Source organism: Aythya fuligula, chromosome 6 (genome assembly GCF_009819795.1).
Source record: "Aythya fuligula isolate bAytFul2 chromosome 6, bAytFul2.pri, whole genome shotgun sequence".
Classification (NCBI taxonomy): Eukaryota; Metazoa; Chordata; class Aves; order Anseriformes; family Anatidae; genus Aythya; species Aythya fuligula.
Window position 1 is genome coordinate 19,553,955 of NC_045564.1, and position 9,468 is coordinate 19,563,422.

Below are 9,468 nucleotides of genomic sequence, written 5' to 3' on the forward strand. Positions count from 1 at the left end.
GGGAAACTCTAAAGGTAGGTAGTATGTAAATTTGATCCTTTAATATACTTGTTGGCAAACGATTCCTAAACTTTAAATGGGCTTCTTCTACTCTGTAGTGTACCGCAATGTATTCATCGGAGTATGTAATTTTTTTGGGGTTGTTTTTCAACAGAAGCTTTAGATTCTAGCCTTCACTTAATTTATTTTTCCCTTATGGCTAATCCCTGGCTGAACTCCTGAATTTTGGACTCATTCTGTTGTTTGAAAGAGGGCCAATCTTTAGAGTTCAGCGCATCTGTAATTGGCCACTAAAGGGCTGATAAATTATAACACTTAATTTTTTCAATGTATATTTCTCTACAACTGTCAGGCCAGGCAGAGAGAACTATAACTGCAGATATTTGTCATGCCAAGAGGTAAAATAAATTTATTCTTGAAGTCATTTGCTAGAGAATAGAACCTCAGTGAAATACTTAAACAGTACTAAGCTGTTTTTATATTCTGACCCTTTCTTGCACGTGCTAACACACATGCAGGTGCCCTGCCCCCCAGTACACACACTCAGAGTGATGAAACTGCTTTTCTTACATTTGGTGTTCTGACCTGCACATGGTATTTTTGTAAGCTTAATTGAATTGCACATTAATGATTAATCGCTAACGCAGATCTTTAGCAAATAAAACCTTTACCCCTTCAATTTTCAAATCGCCAGGAACACTACCATGTCAGTCTCTGGCCAGGAGTTTAACAGGTAGAAATAGCCTTCAAGAGGCACAGTAACTTCAACTGCTGTTTTACCATTCTGAACACACTCTTTGTACAGTCAAACTAATTGGCTGTAGCATACACTAATGATCTGTTTTATCTAACTGGTGAAATAATTATCCTTTTAACTTACAAAGCACATTGAGGATGAAAGAAATGTAAATGTATATTTATTTTAATATTTCCCCCATAAACTATACTAATACTAGGACTAAGTATTAAAAGTACAAGTAGTAAAATATAAGTATTGCTCTGTTTGGATAAAATAGCTTGTGTTTTTATCTGTGCACAGTTGAACAGTCAGGTGATTAGATGTGGTCAAATTCTGCAATTGTAATTTTTGGAATATGTTGCAATAGCTGGGCTTTGTTACTATTTGATTTCATTTCTTGAATTCGGAAGCTTGTGAAGTTCAGCAACTATTGAATGTGACTGTAACCAAATGCCATAAAATAGATGATTGTCTGAGTAAATAATGTTCTGTAAGGTACAAGTATAAGATACATGAGTGGACCAGTGTTTTATTTCAAATTCAGTAGAAACCTGTATGTTGATGAAGTCTACTTGAAAAGCAGATTCTCTTTTTTTTTTTTTTTTTTTTAATAACAAAAAGCACATCAAATGTTTTGTCGGGTGAGTAGTACTAGCCAGCTTTATAGCTGAATATTATATGAATGTATATACTTCAGATCTATCACTTCTCAGCACAAAAAAGTAAATTTACAAGTCTATCTCCAAACTCAGGAATTTTTGGTAAGTAGGGGAAAAAAGCGTTCTCTGAAGGGAATTTAAGCAGCTTAGTAACTGGTAAAGAGGAGGACAACTAGTTTTAAAAGGATTAAGTTATTTCCATAAAGTTGATGTAGTTCAGTGTTAAATGTTGGTTAGAACTCCAGGAAATGAACTCCCAGTAGCTGTTCGAGTTGGAAACATCATAGAGAGTAGCATGTCAGATAAACAGCGTTGGGCATAGGAGACAAACAGCCAAAAGAACTTTGCATCCCATCCAGCTTCATATCATGTCCTGGGGTACTTTGCTATCAGGGCATGTTCCATGCATTTTATGACCTTAGAAATACCAGAGTTGCACAGTCTTTTCACTGATGATCTTTGAGCTTTTCTGTCTGCAAAGAAGAAAATAAACCTGAAAGTATTTATTCAGCGTTCTCTGTGAGAGGATTCTTTACATTTATAGGTTTGGCAACAGCTTCTGTAGATGGATAATGAAGGTTACTTTAAACTACTGGCTTAAGTACTCAGAGAGGTACAGCTACAGCAGAGCAGAGACCAGCAAGTGCTACAAAATACCCAAGAACCGGGTAGATAGAAACTTCTGTGGTCCGTGTTGTGAGCCAGATCTTTCCTACTGTAAGTGCAGCTGAAATTTTTAGCTCTCAGTAAGTCATAAGCTTAATGAACAGTCATACCAATTAACTCCCCCTGCCCCTGGACATTCTGCCTCTAAGTACCTCAGAACTAAGGAAGATAGTGGGCCTTCACATCTCACCAGTCTCCTAGAGAAACTAATAGAACAGGCCTCATCTACCATGCACATACATGTATTCCAGAACAGTGAATTCCTAGCAGAAGTTTCTGAAATCCAGCAAATGTTCACAGAATCACAAAGTGGTTGAGGTCAGAAGAGACATCCAGAGGTCATCTTGTCCAAAACCCTTCTCGAGTTGGGCCACCTAGAGCAGGTTGCCCAGGACCCTGTCCAGGTGGCTATTGTAGTCTGCAAGGAGGAGACTACACAACCTCTCTGCACAACCCCTCCCAGTGCTCGGTCATCGAACAGAAAACCTGTTTTCTGATGTTCAGATGGGACCTTCTGTGTTCCAGTTTGTCCTATCTTGCCCTGTCACTGGGCAGCATGGAAAACGGCCAGGCTCCATCCTCTTTGCACCTTCCCTTCAGGTATGTATAGACATTAATGATACCCCCCTGAGCCTTCATACAGCCCTTTTTGTACTTACATTCAGAAAAGTGTTTTTCTCCATAGGTATCTATAATACCAGGAGTCAACCTGTTCCAATGTCTTGAGAGGTAAGACTTGCTCCATGATAATCTGAATTAACTACTGAATTAACTACTCCTGAATAAAAGAAACTGTACTCAACAATGCTTACTTTCACTCCAAAATGCTGAGTCTGTATCCTAGAAGAAGAAAAAAAAACACAATACCAATCCCTAAATAATGGCATAACCATTAAACATGTAAGTTGAAAGTCTGTCACATAAATTAATATTTGAGACTTTGGTTCTTGTCTTCAAATGTCAGAGCAATTTTATGAGATGTTTAAATTAGCTTCATAATGCACTACCTATCACTGTAAAAGCACAGGAGGTCATTAACTCTGAGAAATAGCAGTGTTAAGTAGTTTGCAACTTTTCTGTGTGATCTCTTTTGCATTGTTGCAAATGATGCAACAGCCGCTTCCCTCTGAACCTTGTATTATCAAACTAAAACTTTGTCTATTTCTTGTATTTCATCTTCCAGTAGAAGCAGATTATTAAAGTGCTTGGGAAAAAGTAAAGGTGAGCAAAATTTTCAGTTGGATTTGAACTTTTTTCTGTACTTTATAGTGAAATGGCTATGGTTGAATGGTTAAGTGTTAGTGCAGTAGGGTCAGTAGGCTTCTGGTAATCTGGTTCCCTGTGTGTAGTATGAGTTACAATGTGACTCCTTCAGAATGAAAACGGCCTCTCTGTCCTGTCAGACAACTGCAGAGACCCAGGCAGCTGGGTTTTGAAGCATGACAAAGGAATGGACCATGTGTACATTAGTCTTTAGTTTATATTATATTATGTTAGAGCATATATTTTCTTTATATAAGCATTCCTAATTGTTTGCAAACAGCTTTCTTAGACCCTGTGAAGACTTGGCCTGTTGAGCTATGCCTCAGCCATCCCAAGGCAGTACAGCACGTTTCAGTGAAGGCCGCTCACCTTAATTTTCAGAAGTACATTTGATAATCTGATTGCTAGAAATGATGTGTAATTATGAACTGATTATAAAACTTTGTTAAATGGGAGGAACGAGTACTCTGTTACTGAAACCATATGAAGATTAAAGGCTTTCTGGTCACCACTGTTCCGTAAAAATTCTAGCATTATATGTAATGGTACCGAGGTTCTTGAACCAATAGTAGGGGAAAGGGAACTGAATTGCCAGCTCTGCACAAATGGATTTATCAGTGCATGGTGAGACATCAGCTAATTTTCCCTAATTGCTGCATGAGCATATTTCATGAATTAATAGACTTCAGAGTGGAGAATGTAGTAATGTTGTGATAAGACAGTAGCAGGCCAAGTGCAAAGTGACTGTTTATGTTTACATCAGACTTGGAATGAACTCCCCAGGAAAAGAGCTGCAAAATGAAGCCAGGGTGACTGGGTTATCTTTGGATTAGTTTCAGAACTGATTTGACAGGGACAATCCATCCACAGAAGTGGAGGAAGTATAGAAAGCCATCACTGAGCTTTGAGAACATAAAAGGACTACTCAGGGCCTTCAGGGTAGGACCAGCAGAAAAGGATTGACATTGAAGACTGCAGTGTCTGAGAATTAGATCCCTGCTGTGAAGTCAAATGTCTTCTCCAAGGCAGATAGGCTTTCCAGATGGGAGACCCATGGCGTCCCCGTGGTTTGATTGTGGCGTCTGAAGAGCTTGGAAAACGGCTTTCCATACCTCAGCAGCTTGGAAGAGCTCAGAGATCTAAGAGTATGTATCAGAACCACAACACCAGGCTGCTAATAATTATTACCATGATTGTATGCTACTAAATTTATTTTATAAAAGGGATTCAAACAGGCTTCAGTGAAAGATACGTGAATGTACGCTTTTGTAATCCGTAAGCAGGAAATGCAATATGTCTAAGGTCCTAGTGCTTCATGTATGTATATCTGGTAATTTAGCATATACCAAGCAGCCTATAAACACTAAGTACAGCTTGCCCAGCTTTTGTGTATGCAGTGGATTCATGTGATCGATAGCTGCATGCTAGCCATTTGTCCATGTTAGGTAAATGTTTCCCATAGTGGTTTCTTGGTGGCTCTGTTCATAGCACTGGAGATTGAACACCCAAACAAGTGCCCAACACCCTTTTCTTTTACTTTCCCTATTTAGGCAAGATTTCTAGAGAGAAAATGGAAGAGGCAAACATACAGTCACTCTTCCTCAGCACATTCAGAATCCATTATTAGATTCATGCATATATTTTTAAGTACTCACTGTAAGATGTCAGAGAAAGCTTCCATGCCCCATTTGGACAGGCTGTAGCCACCTCCGACAAATGCCATGAGGCCTTTGGCATCAATTAGATTGACTACTGTTCCCTCATTTTTTTCAGAAGTGGTAGAAGCTTGAGCATGGTTTCAATCAATCCCAGTAGATTAATGTCCAGCACTGAGTGGAAGTCATCAATTCGCAGCCAGTCAGTGGGTGCCACAGGTGTTCTTAAGTATTGCTCACCAAGCCAACAAGCCCTACGAGGATTGCAAAATCATTTATTTCTGTATGTGGTGATATCTTACCTTAGGGTTTCATATGTAGTATTGGGAGCCAAGCACACGCTCCGCAAAAACTTCAGCGAGATGAATACAGCTGCCTGGGACCTGATTGTAAAAGTCTAAATCTACTCTGTACACCTGGCAAAATTTCTGATGAATTTAGGCAATGACTCTAAAAGAATATGGGTAAAATATTAAAGGAAAATATTTTCAGTTGGAGATAGAGGCCACTGTACTGGGTCTATTATCCACTGAAGTATGTGGGCTCCTAATGTGCACTTCTTGTGAAAACTGAAGAGTCTAGGTAAAAGTGGAAAGGCTGATTTTCCTGGGTTGGGGTCTAAAGGTCTAAACTAAACATGCAGAATTAGTCAATGCTTCTAAAAATATTAGCTTAACCCTGTGTATTGATAATGCTGCTTTACTACCTTATAAATTACTTGAGGAGCTTTAGATAAATAGTGACGCCTCTGAGAGGACAGCCTGTGCCTGGAAGGAGAGGCTGAAGGCTCAGAGCTCAGTCTCTGTAGAAGGTGTCAGAAGGAGGTGACAAAGTTAGCAGCGCTTACCCTGACTGGGAACGTGTCGCTGGAAGCAGGAACCTGCGGAGGACCAGCAATGTTGAGGAGGTAAGCTCAAATTATTATTTTGATCTTGCCTTTATTTGTTGCATTCAAGGACGGTCTGGAACTTTGCATGATAAGGGGAGAAGGTTGTATTAGTAGAAGATACTGTTTTTTTTTTTTATTATTATTATTATTATTTTTTATTTTATTTGTTTGTTTGTTTGTTTTTCTGTTTCAGCTACTTAATTAATTAATCAGCTTATTGAATATTTGATACAACTGCATGGTACAGCCGGTAGTTGCAGTGCTTTGACCCCCTTTGGCTGATCTTAACAATATGATCTGAGCTGTCAGCACTGAGAAAAAAAAAACATGTTTATTGTCACAGTTGAATATATTTACCATGCAGATCTTATATCATCGTGTGCCAAAACCAGAACTTAGGCCATACCTTTTAACTCCACTCATGGCTATCCAGAGACAAGCTCTTCCTTTGTTCTAGACAATTGCTCAGAGATGCATGACAGCAGCATTAAGAGCTCCATGTGTAACAACTCTAAGAGAACTGACTGAAATGGCAGGCATTTAGATATCACAGGTAGTGCAGTTGATGTTGTGTGCATTACAAAAATCAGACTTATTCAGCCATGCAAAAACACTATTTGGTTTGCCACAGGAGTGGTTAAAGAGCCCTGTGCCAGTTGTTTTCAATTGGGTGAGCTAGTTTTATTGCCATGGAAGTTCATTCTAGTACAAGTTAGCACCCTCCCCCTGACAAGATTCTTCAACTGCACCAAAAAGAGCCTGAAAAACACACCTGGGGATGATCTAGTTTGAATAGATAGATTTTTAGGCACCCTGTTAGCAAAAGTGTGGGTAAGCCCAGAAACATTGCTGAAGAGAATCTTTTTTGAACTGGGAAGTGACAGAACTGAAGAGAGAATGTGTTTTATCAGAAAGAGGAAAAACTCTGCGGGTAGCAGAGAGGCTCCAGAACTCTTAGCTAGACCAGATTTGGTTTTACTGTGTTATTTTTCTGGTAACTGACCTTGCCATGTACCCTTGCCAGCAGTCTCCTCTATCACAAATACCACAGCCCTGGAGAATGCTGCTGGAATCAGCCAAGCCCATTAGGGAGAGTGAGGAGCAGGACCATAGCTCTTGGCCTCTCTTTCTGTGACACATGCAGCAATGATGCAAAATTCCCTTTTGTCAAGCCATTTAGGCAGTGCACTTCTAAGTCTGGTGCCACAGCCTGCTCTGAAGACATACTTTCCACTCAGGTTTCTCACTCTGTACTGTCTCTGATGAGCCAGTAAATGACGAGGGAAAGTACGGAAGCCAAAATTGCTGTGTGCAGTGAGTCTGAAAGTGAGAGCTATTAGCAAATAAGTTAGTGATCTGGAAATGCAATGAAGTAGACATGCTTGGCTCATCCTCCAGCTTCCTTAGACCGAGTTCCCGTAAGGGGCTTTGTTTCTGGTTGCAGCCCTTCCAGCTCGCTGTAAGTTAGAGGAGAGCAGGGGTTAAGAGCTTTGGCACAATATAATTGTAATCCATGAATAATACATGCCTTGGCAAAACCTTCTCCTGACCTCCTTTTCAACAGTTTTCTACTGTTTGCAAGTTTTACTTGCCGATCTTCCTAGTCAGCCCCGTCCTCTCAGGATGCATCAGCCTAAAAGGAATGGCTGCGTCAGTTCTCAGAGGAGTGTCTGGTGGTGGCTCTTTTTTGTGAACTCTGGCAATTATTTGTGCTAATACTGGAAAGAGAGGAATTCTTTTGTGAAGAAGGACAATTCTCTTTGACTGTCTGTATGATGCCACCCAGTCTGCTTTTCTAATATGGAAGCAGAATGAGCCCAAGGATGACCAGAAAAGCCAAAACTGTAATAGTGGGTCTGCAGACTAATTTGTTCTGTGATTTGTGTTGTATGACGGTGACCCATTTGCTCTCTCCTCCTTAGACAAAAGAGCCATTGGGACAGTCTCTGAGCCTTCTGCCTACTTCCTCATTACCTGTCAAGTGCTGGTACAGAGTGAAGTAGAATATATTACATGGGAACTATGTTTGCATAAATAAATGGGGAAGTGCATGGAGATGCTGCCCTCAAAAAAGCACTGAGGGAACACAAGGTTTCCTGACTCAGGTGAGGAAGATACTGTTTACTTATTACAAAGATTTCTAATAAGTATAGAATGCAGTTCTTGCCATTGGAATCTACAATTGATTATTGTCTTTCTATTTGTACTTTTGCTTTGTGCAAGAATTAAACTAAATTAATTAAAACCCATATATATGGGAAGGCTGATCAGCGTCTTCCAGACATCCTGCTGAAAAGAAACTTTTGTACAGATGCTGAGCAGTCACTTAGGCAGTAGTTACCTACATACGTGTACACGTGCAGATGTGATTGTATTCAAAGAATGAACTGATACATGAAAACAAATTAATTTATGATTATTTTTAAATCCTGCAAGTACTCTAACAGGAAGGGGTGTTTTATTACATTTTTCTGTAACTCACAGATGTCTGAAGTTAAGCATTCCTTTGGCTGATTTTTGTGTGACATCCTTCGTACCTTAAAACATGTATGGTAAAGGAAACTCACTGTATTAGGTCTGGTTGCTAGAGTCCTTCTGGTGTTCTTGATCCTGCTGAGTTAGTGAAGTGATTTGGGTTTATTTTGATTTTAAATTCCACCATCATCTAATCAAGTAGGTGTGGACAGAGTCTCAGAATCTGATAGTGAATGAATGTTGGACTCATTAAATAATGACCTCAGACACAGCTGATACATGACCAGTGACAATATTCATTGCCACTTAATAATGTTATTTGACTTAGTTGGATGCCTCTGTAGCTGTGGATATGGACCTCTGAGCTACTGGTTAACTCTCTCTGATATGACAATGTTAAGCAAATATATGCAGATAAGAGTTTGTTTCTCCTTCCACTGCAGTCTGCAGGAAGGCTCCATTAAAGTTTTTTGGTGTTAGATTGGTCTCTGGGCTGCACCAGCTGTTTTAGCAGCCTGTCTCCCTGTTGTGTCAAGGCTAAAAAAACTGGCCCTCTAGTTCTGGTACCTCAGCTGGATACTTGGCTTTTTTGCTGTGAACGTCCCTGTAAAATCTGACAAGGATCACAATGCTCCTGAATGTGTGCACTTTGGAATCATTGTTGTAATGTTTCACTCGGTGACATTTATTTTGTGAGAGGACTTAGAGTGTGCTCTGACAAAGCACTGTTAAAACACTACAGAGAAGTTGGTTCAGCTTGTAGCAGGGGCTCTCTGAAGTCTGGCCAGGCTGCACACTTGACTCCTCTAAGAGGAACACCTGGAACTGCTCTGGTTAGCACCAGTGCCTGAATTTCACAAGCAGTAATTCGCACAGAAGATCTGTAAGGCATGGAGCTGAGAGGGCAGTGCTGTGTGTTGAGCCTCCGCTGCTCATCCCTCCCCCTGATCCCTGGGCTTTGTCCATAGCCTGCAGTCCCAAAGCCACCAGGCATCCAGTGCTCCCTCTCCAACAGCACGTGGACACTTGGTGCTGAGCACCGTGGAGGGCTTTTCTCTCCTGGAGCCTTTTGCCAGTATTTATTCTGCTAGATGACGTCTTATCTGCTGAAAGGAGACTGGG

The 9,468-nt window shown here is 40.4% G+C and overlaps 1 pseudogene; it reads right to left on the reverse strand.

The window, feature by feature from the left end:
• Positions 1-1,620: 1,620 nt before the first annotated feature.
• On the reverse strand, positions 1,621-8,399 carry LOC116490641 (annotated as a pseudogene).
• Positions 8,400-9,468: the final 1,069 nt, after the last annotated feature.